This window comes from Peromyscus eremicus, chromosome 11, assembly GCF_949786415.1.
Source record: "Peromyscus eremicus chromosome 11, PerEre_H2_v1, whole genome shotgun sequence".
Lineage (NCBI taxonomy): Eukaryota > Metazoa > Chordata > Mammalia > Rodentia > Cricetidae > Peromyscus > Peromyscus eremicus.
In genome coordinates this window covers 64,826,112-64,836,470 of record NC_081427.1, presented here as the reverse complement: position 1 = coordinate 64,836,470, position 10,359 = coordinate 64,826,112, and the positions used below count along the sequence as shown (strand labels likewise).

General features: G+C 36.6%; 1 non-coding gene across 1 annotated transcript; it reads right to left on the bottom strand.

Annotated features, from left to right (window-relative positions):
• Positions 1-871: 871 nt before the first annotated feature.
• On the bottom strand, positions 872-1,037 carry LOC131922065 (U1 spliceosomal RNA). The gene has a single exon (XR_009382183.1). It is a non-coding gene; the product is annotated as a U1 spliceosomal RNA (small nuclear RNA).
• Between the last annotated feature and the right edge of the window lie 9,322 nt (positions 1,038-10,359).

Below are 10,359 nucleotides of genomic sequence, written 5' to 3'. Positions count from 1 at the left end.
GTTCTGCTTCTCTGATCTTCCAGAGTTCACCCCAATAACTGGCCTCAGGTTCGATTTTAATAAGACCTAAGATTCCTGCTACACTCCTTCTATGTTTACTTCCTCTCATTTCCTAAAGAATCCATCCATTTTCTGATTTTCTGATGAAATACCTTGGATTGTGCTATTCTCCTGTACCATTTTCCAGCTTTCTCCTGTGTTTATGTCCCTCCTGTTCCCTAAATAGCCCCCTTTCCCGTTTCTCCGATCAGATCACGGGCACCCTGCCATTATTCTCTCTATTGCTCCCCACTCTCCTAACCTGGCATTTTATCTTCCAGTTTTCTTCAGCTACTCCAGGCTTACGTCTGAGGGTTTGGAGCTAGGATCCTCCAAGGAAAGAGAACATGGGACATTTGTCATCCTTTGGGTTGTGTCACACAATATAATCTTTTCTAGTTCCATCCATTTTTTTTTCTGCAAAGTTCATGGTTTCATTTTTCTTAGAGTTAAATTGAATTTCAAACTATATGTAAACCAATTTTTAGCTACCATTAATTGCCTATGCCTTCCTTCCTTCACTCCTTCCTTCTTTCCTTTCTTGCTTATTTTTGACCGGATTTGGACTTCCAAGAGATAGTGACTTCATAGGAGGAATTTGGGAATGCTCCTTCTGTTTCTATTTTTTGGAATAATTCAAGAATGATTGGCTGTAGATCTTCTTGATCTTGGCTTGCTTCTTAGGTTCATTTCCCTGAAATACCTTTTTCAAACGTTTATCCCTAAGGTGATATCTATTCTTGATAATAAGGTGTTTTCCCTGGATGTAGCAGAAGAATGGATCCTGTTTTGACACCCATTCTGTTAGTCTGTGACTCCCCCTACTCCCCAGGGGAGAACGCTAATGCAGTCTCCACTATCACAAATTATGCAATCAAGTTTCTCACATTTGGGGAAATCTCAGGGGAAGGACAGTGCAACCAGAGTGCACCTTATAAGCCTTATCTGTGGGAAAACCACTTTTATGATCCATTGTATCTCCCCTGCCAGGTAAGTTTTTGAAGGTTTTGTTTTCTGTGTGTGTGTGTGTGTGTGTGTGTGTGTGTGTGTGTGTGTATGTATGTATGTGTGCGATCTTTTTTTGTTTGTTTGTTTGTTTTGAGATAGGTTTCTCTGTGTAACCACCCTGGCTGTCCTGGAACTAGCTTTGTAGACCAGAGTGGTCTTGAATGTTATAGAGATCTACCTGTCTCCCCGCCACTCCCCCGTCCCACCACCCCCCCCACCCCCAGTGCTAGGAGATAAGGTGTATACCACTACCTCTCATCAGTCTATGACTTTTTATTTAGGATTTTAGACCATTGGTGTTGAGAGATAACAATGATCAGTGTTTGTTAATTCTTGTTATTTCTCTATTGTTGTGTTTGTGAATGCGTGTGTGTGTGTGTGTGTGTGTGTGTGTGTGTGTGTGTGTGTATTTCTCCTTTTTGGATTTGCTGCTCTGGGATTATTTATTCCTCTTGTTTTCTAGGGTGTCATTAACTTTATTAGTTTGGAATTTTCCTTTTAGTACCTTCTGTAGGGACAGATTTGAAGGTAGATAATCCTTACATTTGGTTTTATCATGAAAATGTCTTATTTTCCCCATCTATTGTGACTAAAAGTTTTGCTAGATATAGTAGTCTGGGCTGACATTTATGGAGCACATCTGTCCAAGCCATTCTGGCTTTCAGAGAGTTCTTTGAGAAGCTGGGTGTTAACAGTTCTGCCTGTATATGTTACTTGGTCTTTTCCCCTTGGTGGGATGAAGTCAGAGGAGGAGGCTATAGCAGGTGGTCTGCTGCAGAGTTGGGGCTGAGCTGGTGGGGGCGGGGACTGGATTTAGAAGAGAGGAGGGAGAGGTGAAGGACCAAAGTTAGTCTAGCAGCAGGGTTGACCTGTTAGTTTTCAGGAAATGCCTGTTGGATCTGGAGCCTGGGATACAGAGATGAAGGGGAACAGGGAGTTAAATGTGAAGATGTGTGTGATCTCCTGGAAATATGGGCTGGTGGTGGGAGGGGGTTGCAGCATGAGTTCTACTAAAAAGGGATGAGAGGGGAAATGGATCTGGAGGAGAGGAGCAAGTGGTGACGATGCAATTAGGTGATCGGCTTTACCTTGAAGATTAGGGAAAAGACACTTACACACTCCCTTGATGGTTTCGTTTAGACCTTACATTTGTTCTTTTGCATTCTCTATTCTATATTTTCCTGGTGATTTCCTTCTCTCATTCTTGATCTTTTTCTTCTAACTTTATCTTTATTCTTTGTGTTTCCTTTCTAGTACCTTCCAACTCTCTCATTCCTGATGTTTCCGTTCTCATTCATTTTAATTCTCTCATTCTTGATGTTTTCCATCTAGCCCATTTTAAATCTCTCTAACTCTATTGCTATTCTTTCCCTTACAGCTTATATACCCCAGCAAAATCTTTCAGGCAATATAAAAATTACAATGTGGTTACATTCTATTTTTCAAATGAATGATTACTATGAATACAAATAAAAACTTGTATTTTATCTTCCTTACATGATTAAACATTTTGCATATTACAGGTGAAAAACAAATTATCCCAAGAACCCATGTACATTCAAACTCAAGCAACTTCTTATAGATTAAATGTGTGAGTAAGAAAGTTACTCTTCTCAGTCTGGTCTCTTACTGGCAGACTGCATTTTGTATTTACAAAGAAAGGACCAATTACTTTATTGTTTATCTTGAAAGACAATCTTACAAGACATTTTAAAGGAATCATAAACCTATCCTTTTATGTATGAAAAAGAATCAGTCAGCTCTACTTTAAATTTTTAGGGTGTATACCCACTCATTGATAATTTTTTTATATCAGAAGATTGAGGGCAAAAATGAGTACAAGGAATTAATCATCACCTTTGATCATCAACCAAACCTAGCAAGGAAAAGCACATCAGCTAGTAATAATTGGGCTGCTTTGTTCTTGTTCCCTGAACTGAAAGAATTCCTCACTCAACTATGTGCCTTTTTAAAACTTTAGATTATCTTCTTGGGTTTTTTTTTTTTTTTTTTAACCTCAAAGCTATTTGACAAAAACATCTTAGTCTAACTTTAAGTTATTTTCAAAGCTTTGTTTCAGCTGTGATGCACTCCAAAACCTGTGAACACACCTCCCAACATTAAGGTTAAAAGAATTTAAGTTAGCTGGGATAACTAGGACTCAATTGTTTTTCTTAATCATTAACCTAAGCCACAATCTATCTAGCTCCTCAATAGAAACTTATATGTTGTAGCAGTGTGACACTTCTGTGTTTATCTTTAATCATCAAAACTCTACTTAATCTAATATTATGATTATCATTTAGACAATACAGCTTAGGAAGAAATCATCTTCATAATAATCCACAGGTAAAAATGCCCATTAGAACAAAATGCTTCAATGAGACAGATACACTACATTACAGGAAGTAGGTAGGGATCTCCCCCATCCTTTCATACACTTCCAGATACCAGAGGAAGATGGCAGGGGCAAACATTTAAAGGCATATCAGAATCAAAAGACATCCCAAGGATTGTGGTTTCATGGGGGGTGGGGGCTTGCCTAGCCAAGGTTGACCCATCAGGAGAGTACACCCTGAAGTCAATTGTCATTTGCTGCTCCCTGGACATGGCCACCAACATATATATGAGATTTATTAGAGTACAGGATGTGGTGCAGCAAATCCAACAGTAGCTGACTATGAAAAGAAAGTCCAAGAATCCAGTAGTTGCTCAATCCATGAGGTTGAATTTCTCAGCTCATCTTTAGTAGACACTGGAATCCCAAAGACATAATCTCTAATGTCAGTAAAACAATAGGCTTACTAGTGAGGTGAGAGCAAGTAGGCAAACAGCAAAAGCTCTTTTCCTCCCATATCCTTACAAACTTTTAGCAGAAAGCGTGACCCAGGTTAGAGATTGGTTTTTACCAGTTTGAAAGAGCTGGATTAAAGGTGTATCCTCCTATCTCATGTATCATGATTAGAAGTATGTCTTCCTACTTCAAATTAACCAAAATCCCTCATAGTTATGCTTTTCATGTTTGTGTTTTAGCTAATAGTCAAGTTGACAACCAAGAATAGCTATCACAAGCCTTATGTGGGCATCACTAATGCATTTATTCTTCTTAGGTCCTTTTCTTTAATCTCATTGAGCCATACATTTGTATCTTCTTTAAAGTCTTTGAAATCTCTGAAGAAGTTTATGTTTCCTATGATTTTTTTCAGGGTTTATCTAGGTAATTGTCATTGGCAAGTGTATACTGCTGGTACATTTTAGAGAAGAGATACTGGATTAGCCTTTTACATTAGTAGTATTTTGGCAATGAGACCTGTGTATGTGGACTATTTTTATCACTTCTGAGTTTGTTATGGGAAGAGCAGACTGAGGCAGAAAGGAGGGATATCAATAGGTGTAGTTTGCTGTTATTTTACTCTTTTCCAATTGGGTGCCTATCACCCAGATCTCAAATAAATCACACATGAAGGCTTATTCTTTCTTATTAATGCTTGGCCTTGACTTGGCTTGTTTCTTACCAGCTTTTCTTAACTTAAATTTTCCCAGCTACATTTTGCCACCAGGATTTTACCTTTCTTTATTTCTGTATATCTTTTCTTTCCTTCTTATTCCATGTCTGGCCATTTGGCTAGGTGGCTGGTCCCTTATTTTCTCACTCCTTTTTTTTATTTTCTCTGCCTACCAGCACCACCTATCCTTTCTCCTACCTTGCTTGCTATTATTAGACCAATCAGGTGCTTTAGACAGACAAAGTAACACAGCTCCACAGAGTTCAACAAATTCAGAGTAAAAGAATGCAACATATCTTTGCATCATTAAACAAATATTCCCCAGCATAAACAAATGTAACACATCTTTAACTAATATTCTATAACAGGTAGGTAGAGCAGAGTGGTTGAGAATTTCTTGCATAGAATGAAATTCAGTGGACTAAGGGGACTGGGTAGCTATGCAAGCTGTTCTTCCTGTTTCAATCCTGGAGTGTGAGGGTAGATTTGGCTGAGTGGAAAAGTTGTATGTAGCATGGGAGATTCCTGTGGGTTGGCAAATATGTTGGGAATAACTTCACCAAAGTATAGAGGTCTTTGCAGTGGAGGCATGGGAGGCAAGAGTGGGCTGATGCATTTTTTTTTTTCTGGGACTCAGTCTACTTTTGACAGATTCCAGATATACAAATGGAGAAGTCAGGGAAATTCACCAGGCTATACACTGGAGGAAAACATGAGAAGTCTGGGTACTGAGTGAGGTGGAAGAGGTAATATAGAAGAGATATTTGGATAACTGAAGGTAGTATAGGCCCTGGCAGAAGCCTTGATATTGGTATTGTGCAGGTGGGGGTGGCTAGACTAGGCCAGATAACTGGTTGTGTGACCTGAGATCGATTCCCAGGTTGCACAAAAGATGTGGATGGGAAGATAGGGGTTATTCACCAGGATATCCCCTGGAGAAGGACATAGGTAGTCTGGGTTTTAAATGTGGTGGTAGGGGCATAGCAGAAGGACTAATCTACATCTTCTTAAACAAAAATCTATATGTCTCAGTCACCTTACAGCAACAAAATATGTTTCCCTTTCTTTTTGCATCTATAATTGTTGTTATTAATACACAATTATGAATAGATAGTATTACAGTTTCTTATCCATTTATTTCCTGGCCTCCAACGGTCTAGAATTCAGGATCCTATTCCTGATATCACTTGCTATAGTGGTCAAAATTCAGAAAGATATATTTGTGGAAAACAGTATGAATCCAAATCTCATTATGAACAAAAATGATGGTAATATGCTTCAATGATACAAAAATGTATCTTTTATTCAAATTGAATTTCAGATACTTGTTCATAAAGGCCCAAATGACTGTCTAAATCTTTAAAAGTGGAGGCTATTAAGCAATCCTGAAGAACAAGGGCTGCATGTTACTGACTATCAGAAAAGAATCTTTAAAGCAAAGCAGTGGAATAAAACTGCCATGTGACAGTGTGTTAAGATCTGACAGGCATCATGAAGTAACTTGTTCCAAAGAAGCAAGGAATACAGGATCCATGACAAGGTAAAGTGGAAAGCAAGAATATGATCATATGGTATTCAAATATTCAGAGTGCTGGTCAGGGCATACATTATCAACTGGATCACATTTCTTCACAAATACTTGAAATTAATGTCATCACTATTGATCTGATAAAACCTTCTCAAAAATCTGAGAATGATGTAGGCATAGCTGATGTGATTTATTAGTTTGATAAGATGTTAAGGGTGGCTTCTTCTAATCTTCATATTATAGATCTGAGAGAAAATTGTATCTGAGTCACTATCAAATTTTAATTTACTCTGTTGTTAAAAAAAATCTGAAACTTCAGTGCAGTCTACACACTAGTATATTTGTGTCAGTATAGTATGAAAATATTGGTGAAATCATTGAGTTCATTATGCCATAAGGAAGAAAATGGCAAAGTGTAAGGAAATAGATATAAAGGAAATGGTGAGATGCAACATGATTCCTTTTTGAAGAACACTTGCTAAAAAAGAGATTACTTAGAATACTCAGATGGCAAGTATAAACACAGAGCAAGAAGATCTTTGAGGATAAATATCTTTTTCATTAACATCATATAATTAAAAGTGTAAAATATGTGTTCTATATAAAAGATGTTTGAAATTGGGATCACTGATCTCAAGGTCAAATCCTTATATATACATAACTTATACAAAGCTTAAAATTTTAATTATGTATTTAATATTATGTTATGTTTATTCTGCTACAATGGAATTTGAGTGACCATTTGAGATTAAAAGTAGACTTCTTATATTGATTCTTGTACATAAAATTTTGTATAAAATAGAAAATAAAATATCTTAAAACTGAAGAAAAAGAGTTAGAAAAGTAATTTTAATTTATCCTTTACTTATTCCTTTTTGGATTCTCACTCTGTCTCTCCCTCTTTCTCTCTCTCTGTGTCCTTCCCTGTCTGTCTGTCCGTCTCCCTCTCGTGTATGTGTGTGTGTGTGTGTGTGTGTGTGTGTGTGTGTGTGTGTGTGTATTTGTGGCTATACCTTTTTAATATGAGCTGTGTTTTATCTTTCAAATTATTAGTTTATCCCTTTCTCTGTAAAATCCTCTAGAAAAAAATTCCTTCAGTTCTTATTCCTAGATAAAATCCTAATTTGCCAGCTTTCAAGCATAAACTCATAAGAGAAAAAAATTAGACTGAAAGACTATTTTCTCTCAAATTAAAAAAGCAACTCACTTCATTTTCTTTACTTCTTGCATTATTGAGAAGCGAGTATATGTTCATACAGTTTTCCTTTATTGGTAATATGACATTTTTCTTTTGCTGTTATTAAGCTATTTCATTTGTTTTGATTATCTGTCTTTATTTATTCTTTTTTGTGAAAAAAAAACCTAATGAAATATTTTTGACCATATTCCACTTGCTGTCCACTGAGCTTCCTAGATCTGTTACTTAATGCTTTTATTTCTTTGGATAAAATATCACTCATTAGCATATTTACTTCCTACGACTAGCATATATATTTATCTGAAGTATTCAGTTATGCTTTTTCCTTTGCTTTTCAGTTTTATAATGTTGAACTGTCACATATTCAAGCTCAGATTTTCTAAGTCATGCCAAATATATTAATTTACTCATCAAAACTTGCTCTTCATTTCTGTTGTACTCTTCTTGGATTTAAAAATTGTTTATTGTGTCTTTGAATCTAAACTTCTTGCTGTATTAATCTATTCTTATATTATTTTTTGCCTTAAGCTTCTTATCATATTAATCCTATTTTATTTGTTTTTCTTTAATTCTATGAGAATTCTAAAATTCTTAACATATTTGACTCTGTTTCTGATGTTTATGCAGTTTCTTCAACCTATGTATACATTGAAATTCTCTTATGTATATAAATGGGTTGTACATAAGGTATATATATGGTGGATAAGTGTTTAGTAATGGAATGGACAGGTAGCATGAAGAGAAAATCTTTTATATGTCTATAATTTGGTCTCAGTCTTTTGTTGCCTCTGTTTCTAGACTTTGCCTTTAATACTGCTTTAATAAATAGTTGATGTTGGCTGGAGTGGTGTATCTCACTTCCTCAGAGTAATCTCAGCAAGTTTGGCTTTAGTAAACACATTTTCTAGAATGCAAAATTTATTAAAATCAGCTAAATATTTTCACATATCTTAGTATTTTTCATTTTCCTTTTCTTCCTGGAAGAAGGAAGAATTTTTTTTTTTTTTTTTAATGATGCAACTGTTTGAGAATTTCCCCGGAAAGAAATGAGGAAACTTCTACTTGCCTCAGATAAACCAGAGTAATGATTCTGTCAGAGTACCGCCATGTAAGGCAAGATGTTTATTGGGACTGTTGACTGGAGTGTGTGTGAGAGGTTACTTACAGAAGAATAGATGATTAAAAGTCAATTTCACCTCCACAAAGCCTACAACCGTGATAATTCACAAAATCTGCAACCCTTTGGCTTTTTACACAACATCAAGGAAGTTCCACAAGTCATCAAGTTGCTTCTCATTCTACTTAGTTTGATTAGCTGGAGAGTGTTCCTCAGCAGTCATTAACTGCTTCCATAACCTTAGAGAGTGACTCTGTGTGTGCCTTGTTAGTTTCAGGAATTTTTTGAGACTTGCTAGTTGTTTACTTCTTAAGCTTCTTGATTCCCTCTGTCCATATATGTCCATGAGACCTTTAGTTTAGAACTTTCTAAGATTTAAGTAGTCTCCTTACTTGAGAGAATGTTTCAACTTGGAAGAAATTGCTACACAACATTCTGCCCCTTTCCCTGCCTCTTAAATTATCTCACCACTTTTTCTGCAATATTTCTGAGACTTTGAAAGGGTGATATGCATTTATGGCCAAGTATTGGATAACAATGCCACAGCAATAGTCACTTGTTCTCAAGATATTCATCCTTGGTTTGAGTCCCCATGTTATAACTCTTTACCAAGGAAAATTCCTTCTTGATTGATTGAAGCTGACAGAAACCAACTTATGCATGCAAACACAAATTTAGAAAAGGCAATTTGACATATCACATTCATTTAATAAAACAATGGTAGTGCTTTACCCTACTGGAACCTATGACTTCCCATCTATAATTTTGCTTGTCCTGGCTTAAAGTGTAAGACATGAATACCCTAAAATCCAGTTGGAAACTTTGTGATCCGCAATAGTCATGGCATGGTTGCACCATCAAATACAACCTTTCTGGTGTTCTGGTACTGTAGCATGCAGTGTCTATGAAGCAGGAACATTGGTGAGTGTTTCTTCTGTCTCCTCAATGACCTGCATAACACTTCTGTTGCTATGTCAGGAAACTAACAAAGATAAAGCTTACACTTCATCCTCAGCTTTATTTCTCCATGTCCTACAACCAAAGCATGTTGTATCTTTACCCCATGGTTTGAACATGCAACCAACACAAATGGCAACAAACTTTTTAGCTTGTGGAACTTTAGGGATACCACTTAACAACAACTTGTAAGAAGGTTGCCTAATACACTGAAGTTTTCATTTCACAATCTTATGGACCAAAGTAGTACCTCTTTCCAACTGTGCAGGGTGCCTTCTGTACTAAAACGTTTTGACTACTACTTTAACAACACATTGTTTTTCTTTCAATAAACCCAGCCTTGGTATGTTTACAAAACAGATGGGAGAATTATTGTATCTGGTTATTTTTCAGACAATTTTTTCACTCTGTGTTTGTGAAATAACTTTCTTGTCACTTTAAATTCTCCGTAGGAGCTCAATGTTGTGCAGCACTCTCCTCAGAGATTGAAATATCCCATCCTACACAGAAGATCCTTAAGAAAAAACACTAACAAGACCATCAGAAAGCCCCTGAAACATACCAGATTCACTAGACCCTCCCCTTCCAAGAGTAAACAATAAAAGATTGTTGAGTGTTACTTTCAGACGAGCTAAAGTACAAAAAAGACTCTCAGACATGCCACATAGCAAATAAAACTCCCCAAGAGCAGACCATCTGCCTTAAATTAGCAAAATCCAGCTAAGCATCCTGAGAGAGGTTTATACCAACTGAGTCGTTTTGACAGGATGCTTCAATCTGTGAAGCTTCCTTCATTCTGTGCAGTATGTTCCATATTCCAGCTTTTGTGAGCTGTCACTTCTGCTGAGGTGGGCTTTGTTGACACCTTGAGGTGACTGTAAGTAACTCCTCACCATTATTTCTGTATGTAATCCCAATAAAACTCATTTGTTTACCAAGTTGAACATTGGTGAAATCTACACTTTGGTCTATTGTGGGATATCTGTCAAGGGTGTGTAGATGTATG